The following is a 14,285-nucleotide window of genomic DNA, read 5'->3' as shown; positions in this document are numbered from 1 at the left end:
TGACTTTTTTGAGCTATAATGTATCTTTTCTCAGGAACTACCAAAGCTAACATCCGCAAGTTTGGCATCGTTTTTAAGAATTACTTACTCAATAAACCTATGCAGCACTTTTCTATTATCCTTTCTCTGAGAAAAGTTTTCCTTTAAAATTTTAGAAAAATAGAGCAGTCCCAGGAAGGGAGGAGTTGTTTGGGGGAAGAGACCAAACAGTGATGTCATCGGTCTCATGGGATTAGGGAAGGATGGGTAAGGCAGTTGTCCGCGCCCTTTCAAAGGAACCAGCCCAGCATTTGCCTGGAGAGATTTAGGGAAATCACGGAAAACCTAAATCAGGATGGCAGGACGCGGGATTGAACTGTCGTCCTGCCGAATGCGAGTCCAGTGTGCTAAACACTGCGCGACTTCACTCGGTAGCAGTCCCGAGTAGTACAAAACTGGAAAATTAACTTCAAAGCAACTATTACTTTAAATAAAAATCTGTTCCACGCGTTTTATTAGTCTCTTATGCAGATGTAAGCTTCGAAATTCCAGTTTTATTGTTTGATTCGTTCACGAGAAAAGGTACATTATAGTAACAATGGCAATTAAAAATTCAGATCCTTATAAAATGTATTTCGATGTGCATTTTCAGATAAAAATTGCACAGAATATCAAGCATTACGTTGTACATACTATCGCACATTTCATTATTTTAGCTGTAATATTTCTGGAGCTATACATGGAAGCGCCAAAGAAACTGGAATAGGCAAGCGTATTCAAATACAGAGATATGTAAACAGGCAGAATACGTCGCTGCGGTCGGCAAACGCCTATATAAGACATCGAGTGTCCGGCACATTTATTAGATCGGTTACTGCTGCTACAATGGCAGGTTATCAAGATTTCAATGAGTTTGAACGTGGTGTTATAGTAGGCGCACGAGCGACGTGACACAGCATCTCCGAGGTAGCAATGAAGTGGGGATTTTCTCGTACGATCATTTCACGAGTGTACCATGAATATCAGGAATCCGCTAAAACATCAAATCTCTGACATCGCTGCGGCCGGAAAAAGATCCTGTAACAACGGGACCAACTACTATTGAGGAGAATCGTTCAACGTGACAGAAGTGCAATCCTTCCGCAGATTGCTGCAGATTTCAATGCTCGGCCATCAAAAAATGTCAGCGTGCGAACCATTCAGCGAAACAACATCGATATGGGCTTTTGCAGCCGAAGGCCCAATCGTGTACCTTTGATGACTGCACGACACTAAGCTTTACGTCTTGCCTGGGCCCGTCAACACCGACATTGGACTGTTGATGACTCGAAACATGTTGCTTGGTCGGATGAGTCTCGTTTCAAATTGTATGGATCGGATGGACGTGTACGGGTATGGAGACAATCTCACGAGTCCATGGACCCTGCATGTCAGCAGAAAACTGTTCAAGCTGGTTGAGGCTCTGTAATGGTGTAGGGCGTGTGCAGTTGGAGGGATATGGGAACCCTGATATGTCTAGATGCGACTCTGACAGCGACACGTACGTAAGCATGGTCTCTGATCACCTGCATCCATTCATGTCCATCGTGCATTCCGCCGGACTTGGGCAACTCCAGCAGAACAGTGCGCCACCAGTAGGACAGTGCGCCACATCCGAAATTGCTACAGAGGGACTCCAGGAACACTCTTCTGAGTTTAAACACTTCCGCTGGCACCAACCTCCCCAGACATGAACGTTGTTGAGCATATCTGCGATGCCTTGCAAAGTTCTGTTCAGAAGATATCTCCACCCTCTCGTACCCTTACGGATTTACGGACAGCCCTGCAGGATTCATGGTGTCTATTCCATCCAACACTATTTTAGACATTAATCGCGTCCATGTCACGTCGTGTTGCGGCACTTCTGGGTGCTCGCGGGGGCTCTACACGATATTAGGCAGGTGTAACAGTTTCTTTGGCTCTTCAGTGTATATGTTAAAGTACGCCTGTCCTTAAGGTGGACGATTGAAAATTCGCTTACGCTGTTATGCGAGGGCGTAACTAGGCTGAGGGAACCACGACATTGACCCTGGTCCCCTCCAGTATGAGTAGTCTCTGGCGTTCGAAAAGAAAAGTTATTTACGGTTGAAATTGAAACAAAAAGAAGAAAAATCATTTCAATAGGTCAGTCAAATGAACTCTTTCCAGTTGTTAAAACAAAGTTGATTTTGTAAATCATTAAGAGGTAAAGACCTAAGAATCCTTTATCTCCGTTACTCAGGGCAAAAATCAGTCTGCATTAGAATTCATACGTCAGTTACTTAAATGTAAGGAATTACGAGACGACGTTAAATGCTGCAGCCATAACTATGACGGAATTGAGGACTTCTAAGTGTAATTGCGAAATACAAACTCCAAACGACTACACAAAACACCAGGCGTGGATAAAAAATATAATACTTTATGTAATATAGACATGGGATAAGTAGATCAAATGTTCGTAAATAGAGCCCTACAAGCAGAATCAAAATAATACGCAGGATAAGAATAAGGAATTTCGATGATTACAAAGCCAAATCACGTTGCCATTTGAACTGAAAAATTCTAAAGAAAAGCGTCACAGAATCAAATTGTTCGTATTTTCGGAGAAAGGCAGCTGATTACCTACTCCATCCTTATAAATACAGGCTTATGGATTCTTTCTACGTATCGCATCCTCGACGAAAGGTTAAAGCCTGAACTTCTTTTGTTACTTTCACCACTGGAAAATTTCTGTGCACGTGGGAAGAAAATCTGTATGCACAGTTCGGGTAAGTGACGTAGATTTTTCGTAAAAACTATAGGATAAAATCGTAATAAGTGTTTCGTATTAATACGTAACCTAGTTATCAATTCCTTTCAAACAATGATTATAAAGAATTAGTGTAATGGTTACATAACACATAAATCACAAGTTTTGACTGTATGCCAACGGCCTTGCCGCAATGGTATCATCGGTTCCCGTCAGATCACCGAAGTTAAGCGCTGTCGGGCTGGGCTAGCACTTGGCTGGGTGACCATCCGGTCTGCTGAGCGCTGTTGGCAAGCGGGGTGCACTCACCCCATGTGAGGCAATCTGAGGAGCTACTTGGTGGAGAAGTACCGACATTCGGCTGGGAGAGCGGTGTGCTGACCACATGCCCCTCCATATCCGCATCCTGTGACGCCTGTGGGCTGAGGATGACGCGGCGGCCGATCGGTACCTTTGGGCCTTCATGGCCTGTTCGGGAGGAGTTAAGTTGTTGTTTTTTTTTTGTTTTTTTTTTGTTTTGCCCGATGTGCGCCGTTTCTTCATTTCCTTTTCGACGCTGCCATACCTTGCCGTACCTCTCGCATTCACTCGGCACTGGACTTTCTAGGCTTCTTAGAATCTTTCCAACGCGAGATTTCATCAGACGTGCATGTTTACGAGTTATATGAGATGAAATCTTTCATTATTTTGTAATTTTCAATTTAATACCGATTTTCACTGATTATTTTTATTGCCTTGGTTCGTAGTGGTGTTCCACAAGCTCATCACAATGACACCCGAAGCATTGACCCCGCTAAAAACGTTTCCACGCTACACAAGCTTATAAATTTACACAAAGGTAATTCGTAACAACCACGAACACGCACCTACGCTGATACTATGACGTCGAAGGCGAAACAAATACTGCTCGAAAACACATAATGTCATCGTCTATTCGTTGTGGGCACAACCGTTGTTTATGCGTTAATAGTGCCGCAGTTATTAGCGTCTCAGTTCTGACAGTATTTTGTCTCACAGAGAAGTTCGACCGACGAGCGAATAAACGTCTTCACGTCAAATTTGTGTTGTTCTATGGCTAGACTGCAGGTTCCCTATTAACTACTAGGATGAGCCGGATCTTCAGTCATAGAAAAATAAGGGCATAGTACATTCAGTATAACGATGCCTATTGAAGCAATGAAGTGTTCAAATTGATAGGCGACTTGCTGGTCTTTTTTTTTTAATGTGGTAAATGCGTAACATTCTACCGTCACTTCTTCGGAGTTTCGGAGCTTCCGTGTCGTCGCGCAGAGTACCGCTGGCGGCGGAGCCAGAATGCATGAACTCTTAGCGAAGGGCAGAGTGCGGGACAAATCATGCGACATACGGGTCGGCAGATTTACTCGGAAACATTCACTGGCGGACCCTGATTGATCCTCTGCGTTGCCGAACCATAAATCACTATAACTAAGGTTCGCCAGCCTCACTTTGAACCGCAAGGCGGAATTAGAATTGCCACTACTCCGATATCCCTACCAAGTGCCCTATGGCAATCCTATTATTTCTAAAAAGACTCTCAGAGCCGACTATCAGATTAAAAAACATACAGCGCGTAGTCACTGCTCCGTTTCCATATGGTTTCCAGCAATTCCCCCGGTGATCTCCTCTGTAAACAAATCAAGATTACTAAAAAATGGTTCAAATGGCTCTAGGCACTATGGGACTTAACATCTGAGGTCATCAGTCCCCTAGACTTAGAACTACTTAAACCTAACTGACCTACGGACATGCCACACATCCATGCCCGAGGTAGGATTCGAAACTGCTACCGTAGCAGAACCGCTCGACCACAGTGGCCGGCTCAAGATTACTGCTTAAAGTAAAAAACTGAAAAAGACCTATGAAAGCCCCCCTCTTGAACTCTCCACTGGACCAAATGCAATCCAGGAAGCCATCGCAAAGTCTATCGCTTTAATCAAATGCATCTCCATTTAGCCACTGGCCCTACATTCTAATATGACGCTTGTGTTTATCGAGTACGTATTCGCTCAGTAAACCGCAACGAAAACACCGGAAAGCGACTAGTCCCATGTCTGGGAGAGTACTTTCAAATTCCTGTAGGCTTTCTTGCCAGCAGAATAACTTAAATGGTCACTTTCTATAGACGTCACACACGCAACACTTAAAATACCACCCCCACCCCACAGGATGCTCTACTCACTTGTTACACCTCTAACGACTTGATTCCAGCACTGCCCAGGGCTGCTCACCTTCTCCATTTCGCGAACTCCAAGCAGCTTCTCGAAACTGTTGAGCAGAATGCAGGCAGAGTCATTGATCACTTCCGGCTCACGCTGTTGACCCTGCTTTGTACAGTGCTGCTTCCTGTAGGACTTTTCAAAAGTTTACTTCCAAGAAAGTGCTGGGAAACATTTTAAATCAAGGAAAAATCATTGGCCCCAGGAATCAGCATAGTAGGCCCCGAACATTTAGGAGGGCTACAGAAAGACCGACTCATCACCTGTATCTTGGACAAAGCTTCTTCCCCCCGAATACTGCGAATGGGCTCTGGAGTTCACAGTAACCAAGGATGCAGCCCTCGCATTCAACCCGAAAAGGATCTCTTACAAACTGAACCAATATTCGCACGACATCTGCTCGGTAGCCTCCAGCATGCTACTTTTTTAATACGTTATCTTCTGGTGAAATAAAAACAAAGCTGATTTTTGCAGCGAATACAAAACATGACGCCAGATTTGAGAAGTATTGCATGTACCAAATTACGTTTTCTACCTAAAAAAGGCAAAAGACGTTTGCCTCTTTTTTCACAGCCGACAGAGCCGCATGAAATTGTGTGTTGAAATGGAATCCCCTAGTATTTTTAAACATCGACTCATATCTGTTAAATTTTGGTTTTTAAAGTCGAGCCACGATTCACAAAATTTTGTCAGTCCTTATCCGAGAGATTTACTGTTTCGTCCTCATGGAAGTCTTTAGAGATGGAGCTTACGCCTGCGTTGGACAAGGACTAGGCAAGAAATCAACAGCCGTTTTGCAAAGGCAACGTACGATATATTACAACGGGACTTTGTCTCTCAGTAATTATCGAAGCCCACAGCGCCACAGACAGAATCCTAATATCCACTCCAGCCTCTCCTAAGTGCGTAAGCAACCTGCGGGGTTATCTAATGGCTCTGCAAGTTAAACCAAGGTGCGACCGGTCTTTTTTACAATCATGCGTCTTCCATTAGCTACCGTTCCATCTCCTGGACAAGAACAAAAAGAGAAACGTTGTTAACAAACCATCAATTTATTGACATTCATGGGTGACTGCTCACGCCCCTGGAAAAAATATCACTATTCATTAGAAAAATCAATTTGATGTTTTAAAAAATAAAGTTTAACATGAAGGTTACCTCATTTGTATCAATGATACACGAAAATTTTAGTCGGATTGTTGCTATACCGCCTTTACAGCACTAAAATAGATACATCACGACATTTCTATGTTGTATTTTTATTATTGGCACGTGCAACAAGGAATACACATCATCATGAAACTTGATACTTTATCCGTTCATGTTTAGAACATGCCAGTGCTCTATACATACCAATTTATGTATTGTGGGCTCTCCATACAAGCATTATAGCAACCCCAGACACGAAATAGCTGATGCTGGGAAATAATAAAAGTGCACTACGCCCCTTTTTTACTCTAAGCTCCCGTCAGCTATGAGAGATTCATGAAAATTTGCTCAGTGATCGGTCCTAATAGTGTCTGTCACCGCCTAATCGAAGCACCTATCTAACATTTGTTTCCAATAGTTTAAGGAAACTGCGAAATAGTTCGACGCTGAATGATGGATGATCTGAAACCAGCTTCTTCGTATTACGTGTCTAGCATAAGCCACCTCCAGCGGTAACATGCCTTTGAAATGGGAGTATCGGAAATAACTCAGCCACCAAGGCGTTCTTTCTATGGCTGAATTATCGTCATCACCGTCAACACAGGAAAGAAGTGACGGTTTATGTCGGCCGAGACGTGTTCTATGAGTGACAACATGAAATATTACGAATTTTTGTCGGATTTTTAAACATGAAGTTGAGTTTGTACGTTTTCACGTTACTGGTTTCGACAACTGTGGAAGCATCAAAGCTAAACCACGACTACTGTGACGTTGGCTTTATTGGCAATACTGCTCCAGAAATTTTATTTCGTGAGAAACTCTGCAAAGCCTGACGAAATTCTACGAGAAACTCTACCGAAGTACTAAAAGTGTGTTAATGATACGAGTACAATTGGGACTTGCAGTCATGCTTATGTTATACAAGGCATTATTACAAAAAATATGATCTGCTGAAACGATAATTACACTAATTAAGCACCGCCAAATACCTCGAAAATCTGAAGAAAACAATGAATGATTGAACAATATTATATTATTTTTGTATGCATGCTCAAGTTACTGAATTAAAGATAAAATTGAAAAATTCCATGCATAAAATGATTATTAATGTTATTCATTCGCTGACCTAACTTAAGACTAAATAATTATTTATATTATACCTCTCAGACATACTTGTATTTGGCATATACTATTACGGGACAAATGATAAAATAGTGAAAACTGTATTCCGTGTGTAAAAGTTATCAAGTTGTGTGGCCATACGAAGTCGGGGGACAACTGTCATACCCGATTCTCTCGAAAATGTGGAAATTGCACGATTCCACCAGCCGGCTAATGGAGACCCACAATGAGATCCCTTCAAAACTCGGACAGGTGCTGATAACGCTGTTTCACAGAATTACGCAGCATCTGCGTGTCCTTGACAGTGATCGCTCAACATACGACTTTGTTCACTCTTTACAAACCCTGCCAGTACTGAATAGGAGCAACACTAATGCACTCAGCTGGCCGTCCTACCTTCCACAAAGAATTGCGCTTCTAACCATTTACATACTCGCCGACGGTGTGCACGTGTACGAAGTTACATTGACAGCCGACAGTCTGTTCTGGATGTTCCACTTCTTTACAGACAGTGTAGTAATATGTCTGGATTGCATTTATTGTATAGATAGATAGATAGATAGACATTCAGTGATCACAGGCCCTGCAGACCACGCGCAGGTTCCACAAACTGCCTCCATTCCTTCTTGTTTTGTGCCCGGTTCCTCCAGGTGTCTTCAGTTCCCGGGGCTGCTAGGTCCTCCGCCAGGTCGTCCATCCAGCGCTGCCTTGGCCGTCCAATGGAGCGTTTGGTGTTTCGTTTCCCCGCTAGTGCCATCTTCGGCTGTCTTCCATCTGGCATACGGGCTACATGGCCCATCCATTGTATTCTTTTGATCTTTATCTTCTGTAGGATAGTTGGTTGTCACATCAGAAGGTAGATTTCCTCGTTTTTCCTCCACTTCTATTCTCCGTTATCTAAAACTGGTTCCCATATCTTCCTCATTACTCTTTTTTTCAAATATTAATAGTTTTACCCTTTCTCGCTCGGTCATGCTCCATGTTTCTGAACCGTACATTACTGCTGGGCGTATCACTGTGTTGTAGACTTTCATCTTAGTGTTCACTGAGATCGATTTAGAGCCGAGCGTCTCTCTGAGAGAATCCATGCATTTCATTCCCACTGCTATTCTTTCCTTGATGTCCATTTTTATGCTGTTGTCTGTGGTAAACCAAGATCCCAAGTATTTGAACTGGGACCGGGGTCAGTTGCCTTGCAACAGCCACTGCCGGTCCCAAGCCCGGATAAAGAAGGAGGGTTGGGCATCGGGCTAACAAACCAATCCTGTAAAAAAACTTTTTGTTACGAAATACAAACTTGCCTCGGACATTTATTGCATGCATTCAATAAATGTGTATTGCAGGCCACTGAGGATGCTTTAAAAATAAAAAGAAGTGAAACACGTATAACATAAAGAGAAACAAATATTTATTTAGTTGCATAGACGTGCCATATCTCCAAGATGATATTCGTAATAAGAACATACAGGTATCTGGCATTAACATTGTATAGAGTCATGAAATGGAACAACGATGTAGGAGGTCAAGCAAGTGACAGGCTACGGTTGATTGTTAGGTTAATTGGAAACACTTGTGCGGTCTCTGCTTCAGTATTACCTAAGGAAATGGGACCCAAAGCAGGTCCGACTTACAGGAAGATCTAGCTACTAAAAAGAAGTGCTGTGCGAACGGTCGATGGCTTGATTGACTGACGACGGAGTGCAACAGAAATGTAGAAATACCTTAGCTGGCGGACACTGGAGGAACGAGGACGTACATCTTGCGAGGATCTGCCTAGAAAACAGCGTGAATCGTCTCTCAGGACAGAATTTAGGGATACGTGTCTACACCGTGAAATCGTTCAGAAAAGATTAGACAAACAACAACGCTCACAGAGGTGCACAAATGGTTATTCTTCCGCCACTATAGCCATGAATGAAAACGATGGGGGTGCCGATTCACCTTGTGAAGTGACTGTTGGTGTAAAAGATTAAGAAGATTGAAGTTTTCCGTACAAAACGCAACGGCTGTTGAGAAGAAATAGGGTGCACTGCCGATAAAGTTGTTTTCTCGGAACGGCTGCAATAGTAGTGCTGCATTGCGAGAATATCGCCCTACTGGAGCGAGGACTTAGATTAGGTCCCATGTGAGTAAGTGGGCCAAAGAACATCATTATGACCAGGAAATCTGAAGAAACGAGAGAATTGGGTGGTGCAGCAGGGAGAGGGAGGTGGCCCATTCCCATGGCAGTTGTTGAAGTTCCGTAGCTGCAGCCGATCGTGCAGCACACGCCCCAAATTCTGCAGCCAGTGCTCGAGCTGTGTCACGCGAACTGTTTGTCGCCTGGTCAACAGTTCAAAAGATTTTATGGCGAATTTTACACAGGTACCCCTACAATATTCAGAATTTGCATGAAATGAAGCCCCAAGATAAGATACAACGCCGTGACTTTGCCCTTCGTTTTATGGTACGAGTGGAAATGGATGACATGTAACTGGGGAGTATTCTTTGGAAGGACGAGACACATTTTACTCTGCACGGAGCCGTGAATGAACAGAAATTTCTCATATAGGGTTCCAACCAGCCACATGTTGTGCAGGAACATCCACTGCAACTTATGTGACTGTGTGATGTGATTTCACAACCTCCTTCATTCTCGTTCCGTTTTTCCTCGAGGAGATGACACCTCGCGGGTCTGTCGGTGTACAATGCTAATAAGGACGTCCTTGTGCAACATGTAATTCCAGCTTTGCAAGACTGCAACTGTGTCCACACCACTATTTTCATGCAAGATGGGGTGGTACCACATGTCGCTTATCAGGTGAAAGATTTGTTCGAGAAAGCTTTGGTGATGATTAAATCACCTCTAGTGAATTTCAAGATGTATGACCTTCCAGATCCTCCGACCTAAATAAATGTGACTTCGGGTTTTGGGAATACGTGAAAGATCGTGTCTATCACGAATTTATCTGGGCTCTTACTGATTGAAGGATAGCGGACGACATATGACTCTAATTACACCGGATATACTGTCGGCAACTGTCCACCATGCCGTGTTACGAACGTTACGGATGCAACATGTTGCTGAATCGAGAGATCATACTAAACACATGTTGTAGTTTGTGAACCTACCCTAATAGACGTGCCAGACCCACGTGTTTGATCGTTTCTGCCGTTTTACTGCACTGACACCGCATTCTGACTGCTTACCGAGCTATCTCTTCACCTGGTGGCAGAAAGTGAAACTATTATTTTTTTAGGATACTCAGCGGGCGTGCCGATTAATTAACATATGTACAATGTTTCAGCGTCCTACGATGTATGCAGCCTACACTAGGTGTGGTTGCGCACATTTATCTTCTGTCGTATGGGGACATCTAACGATGTAGTATATTCCAAGATGCGTGGATAGCTTGACCTGCAAGATCACCTGGCATCAGTACTCTAGAGTTTTCTTTCTGCGGCGATCTCATAAGATAATAGTACAGGACTCCTGTCGATGTGGTTGAAGAAATGGGGCAGCGAATTTTACAGTCTTGTCAAGCTTCATGAGATGATCTGGGGACATTTGAAAGAATTCCTAACGAACTGCAGAGACAAATGTAGTATTGCATCCAAATACGACGACGACAGGTAGACTTTACAGTAAATAGAAACAAAAGAAAAATTCGAAGTAGGAATTAAAATCCATGAAGAAGAAATAAAAACTTTGAGGTTCGCCGATGACATTGTAATTCTGTCAGAGACAGCAAAGGACCTGGAAGAGCAGCTGAACGGAATGGGCAGTACCTTGAAAGGAGGATATAAGACGAACATCAACAAAAGCAAAACGAAGATAATGGAATGTAGTCGAATTAAATCGGATGATGCTGCGGGAATTAGATTAGGAAATGAGACACTTAAAGTAGTAAATGAGTTTTGCTATTTGGGGAGCAAAATAACTGATGATGGTCTAAGTAGAGAGGATATAAAATGTAGACTGGCAATGGCAAGGAAAGCGTTTCTGAAGAAGAGAAATTTGTTAACATCGAGTATAGATTTAAGTGTCAGGAAGTCATTTCTGAAAGTATTTGTATGGAGTGTAGCCATGTATGGAAGTGAAACGTGGACGATAAATAGTTTAGACAAGAAGAGAATAGAAGCTTTCGAAATGTTGTGCTACAGAAGAATGCTGAAGATTAGATGGATAGATCGGGTAACTAATGAGGAGGTTTCGAATAGAATTGGGGAGAAGAGATATTTGTGGCACAACTTGACTAGAAGAAGGGATCGGTTGGTAGGGCATATTCTGAGGCATCAAGGGATCACCAATTTAGTATTGGAGGGCAGCGTGGAGGGTAAAAATCGTAGAGGGAGACCAAGAGATGAATACGCTAAACAGATTCAGAAGGATGTGGATTGCAGTAGGTACTGGGAGATGATGAAGCTTGCACAGGATAGAGTAGCATGGAGAGCTGCATCAAACCAGTCTCTGGACTGAAGACCACAACAACAACAACAGTAACATGTATTATTGGGTAGCCCATTGATGCAATTTGAACACAGATAGATGAAAATCTGTTCGAAAAGTTTACATCTCAAATACATTTGCACTCAGTAGGATAATGTTTCATACTGAAGTTAGTCCCGCCTCGTAACAACACGTTCACAACTCCCTCTCAAAGTTAACTTTTGCAGACCAGTGTTCAGCGGAATGTTTTTGCTTCTGTTATTCTTTCACCCGTACCTGTCATCGCTTTTACACCCGGTAGATGTAGACGTGGGCAGCCGTTGCCGTGGACTGGACGGGGTGAATGGAGAGGAGCGCTGGACCGCGCCGCCACTTGGGTCTCCGCCCTCGGGATTAAAACACGGCGCGGTGGGCGCGGGGCTATAAATTGCCCACGGCCAGGGTCGGCGCCGCCTCGCAGCACGGCCGGCTGGCTGGCTGACTGCTCGCTGCCCCACAAAAGCCAGCCTCTGTCGGTAGGAGAACTCCACACGTAACCGACTGGTCAGGCCTTTCACCACAATCACTGATATCCACCTAAACTGTAGCTGCCTGAGGTGGGCCGGCCGAAGATCCTCGCCCTAGCCAGCCACCGTGTTGCGGTCAGTTTTTTCTTCTGTGTCCGCCCCTGGTAGCTGAGTGGTCAGTGCGACGGAATGTCATACCTAACAGCCCGGGTTCGATTCCCGGCTGGGTCGGAGATTTTCTCCTCTCAGGGACTGGGTGTTGTGTTGTCCTTATCATCATCTCATCCCCATCGGCACGCAAGTCACCGAAGTGGCATCAACTCGAAATTCACCAGGCGAACGGTCCACTCACGGGAGGCCCTAGCCACACGACATTTCCATTTTTATCTGTATTGTACACGGGCCAAGCCAATGAAAACGAGGCACATGGGAAAACAGTGGGTAAACTTGTATTGTCATAACTGTTAGTACATTTATCGCACTTTGAGACAAGACGGTTAATGCCTTCATGGAAGTACCATTGCACCCAGGCGTGCACCTCTTCGTCCGAAACAAAACGAAGACTACGAATGTCTCTCTTCAGGGTTCCGAAAATATGGAAATCGTATGTAGAGAGGTCGGGAACGTATGGAAGATGTGTAAGACCTTCCCAACGAAACTACTGCAGCCTAGTAGAAATGGCATCATTTACTGCAGGACAATGCCCGTCCACATGTTCCAAAGTTGTTTCGACAACGCTGCTGGAGTTTCGCTGGGAAGCTCTTACAAATATTCCTTACAGTCGCGATCCCTCCCCATGCGACTGCCGTATTTTTGGAGCCCTGAAGAAAGATACTCGTGGCTGTCGATCTTCTCCGGACGAACAGGTGCACACCTGGGTACGAACATGGTTCCGTAGGCAACCGTAAACATTTTTCCATGATGGCGTTGAGGCCAACGGCCTTGCTGCAGTGGTAACACCGGTTCTCGTCAGATCACCGAAGTTAAGCGCTGTCGGGATGGGGTAGCACTTGGATGGGTGACCATCCTGTCTGCCGAGTGCTGTTGGCAAGCGGGGTGCACTCACCCCTTGTGAGGCAAACTGAGGAACTACTTGATTGAAAATAGCGGCTCCGGTCTCGTAAACTCACATACGGCCGGGAGAGCGGTGTGCTGACCACATGCCCCTCCGTATCCGCATCCAGTGACGCCTGTGGGCTGAGGATGACACGGCGGCCAGTCGGTACCTTTGGACCTTCATGGCCTGTGCGGGAGGAGTTGAAAAACTTGTCTCACAGTGGGAAAAATGTATTAACAGTTGTGGCGATTGCTTTGATATAAAAATAAACAGTATTTAATTTTTTTCATGTGTCTCGTTTCATTTCTACTACATTTTAAACCATTTTCGGTATAGATTAAAAAGAAAAAAGAAAAAAACAGGAATAGTGGTGCCTCAAGCAGCGATTCTCTACACTCAAAAATATGAGAGAGGAACAAATATTTCTTTCTACAAGTAAACGTGTTTTCAAAATACCAAATTAATTAAAGAAAGACGGCAGTATTATCGCCAAAACTATGTCTTTCTATTTATTTAAACCAGCTTTAGCCAATATCGATAGTACAATTATTTTCAGTTGCGAAGCTCCATAGGCATATGCCACATTGTAAGCGGCCCGGCTGTAATAATGTCGGTAGGGATCAAAAGAGTTTATACGCCTTTCACCCGTGGCCTTGACCACCTACCTGCGGCTGCAACATGCATTATCGGCCGCCGCCCGGGCCGCCGTACGCGTGAGTCCAGTCGCATGATGGCTGCCACGAACGTTTACGTCGCTGCCAATGATGTGAAAGCTCCAGCGGAGGGTGTACTTAAATCAGAACAGCGACGCAGAGAGCCTCATTTTTGTGTGTGTGTCATTTCTTAAATTTTCAATTTCATAGTGGTCAGGGCTCGTCATCTACGGAATAGTCATTGTAGCTCGTCATTACGATATTCATTGTACTGAAGACTGACTGCATTATAAACCTTTGTATCTGTATGTATTTCAATTTTCAAATCTACTGTGAGCTACTGACGCTGCAACTACAGCAATCAAAGTTACGTATTACTTTTA

At 44.0% G+C, this 14,285-nt stretch overlaps 1 protein-coding gene and 1 pseudogene across 1 annotated transcript in view; both read left to right on the top strand.

The window, feature by feature from the left end:
- Window positions 1-14,285, top strand: part of LOC126481620 (synaptotagmin-14) — a 602,337-nt gene that overhangs the window by 275,631 nt on the left and 312,421 nt on the right. The gene's annotated exons all lie outside the window — the stretch shown is intronic.
- Window positions 13,125-13,242, top strand: LOC126429029 (5S ribosomal RNA; annotated as a pseudogene).

The sequence above is a fragment of the Schistocerca serialis genome, chromosome 1 (assembly GCF_023864345.2).
Source record: "Schistocerca serialis cubense isolate TAMUIC-IGC-003099 chromosome 1, iqSchSeri2.2, whole genome shotgun sequence".
Taxonomy (NCBI): domain Eukaryota; kingdom Metazoa; phylum Arthropoda; class Insecta; order Orthoptera; family Acrididae; genus Schistocerca; species Schistocerca serialis.
Note: the sequence above shows the minus strand (reverse complement) of the source record. Positions and strands in the feature narration are given on the sequence as shown.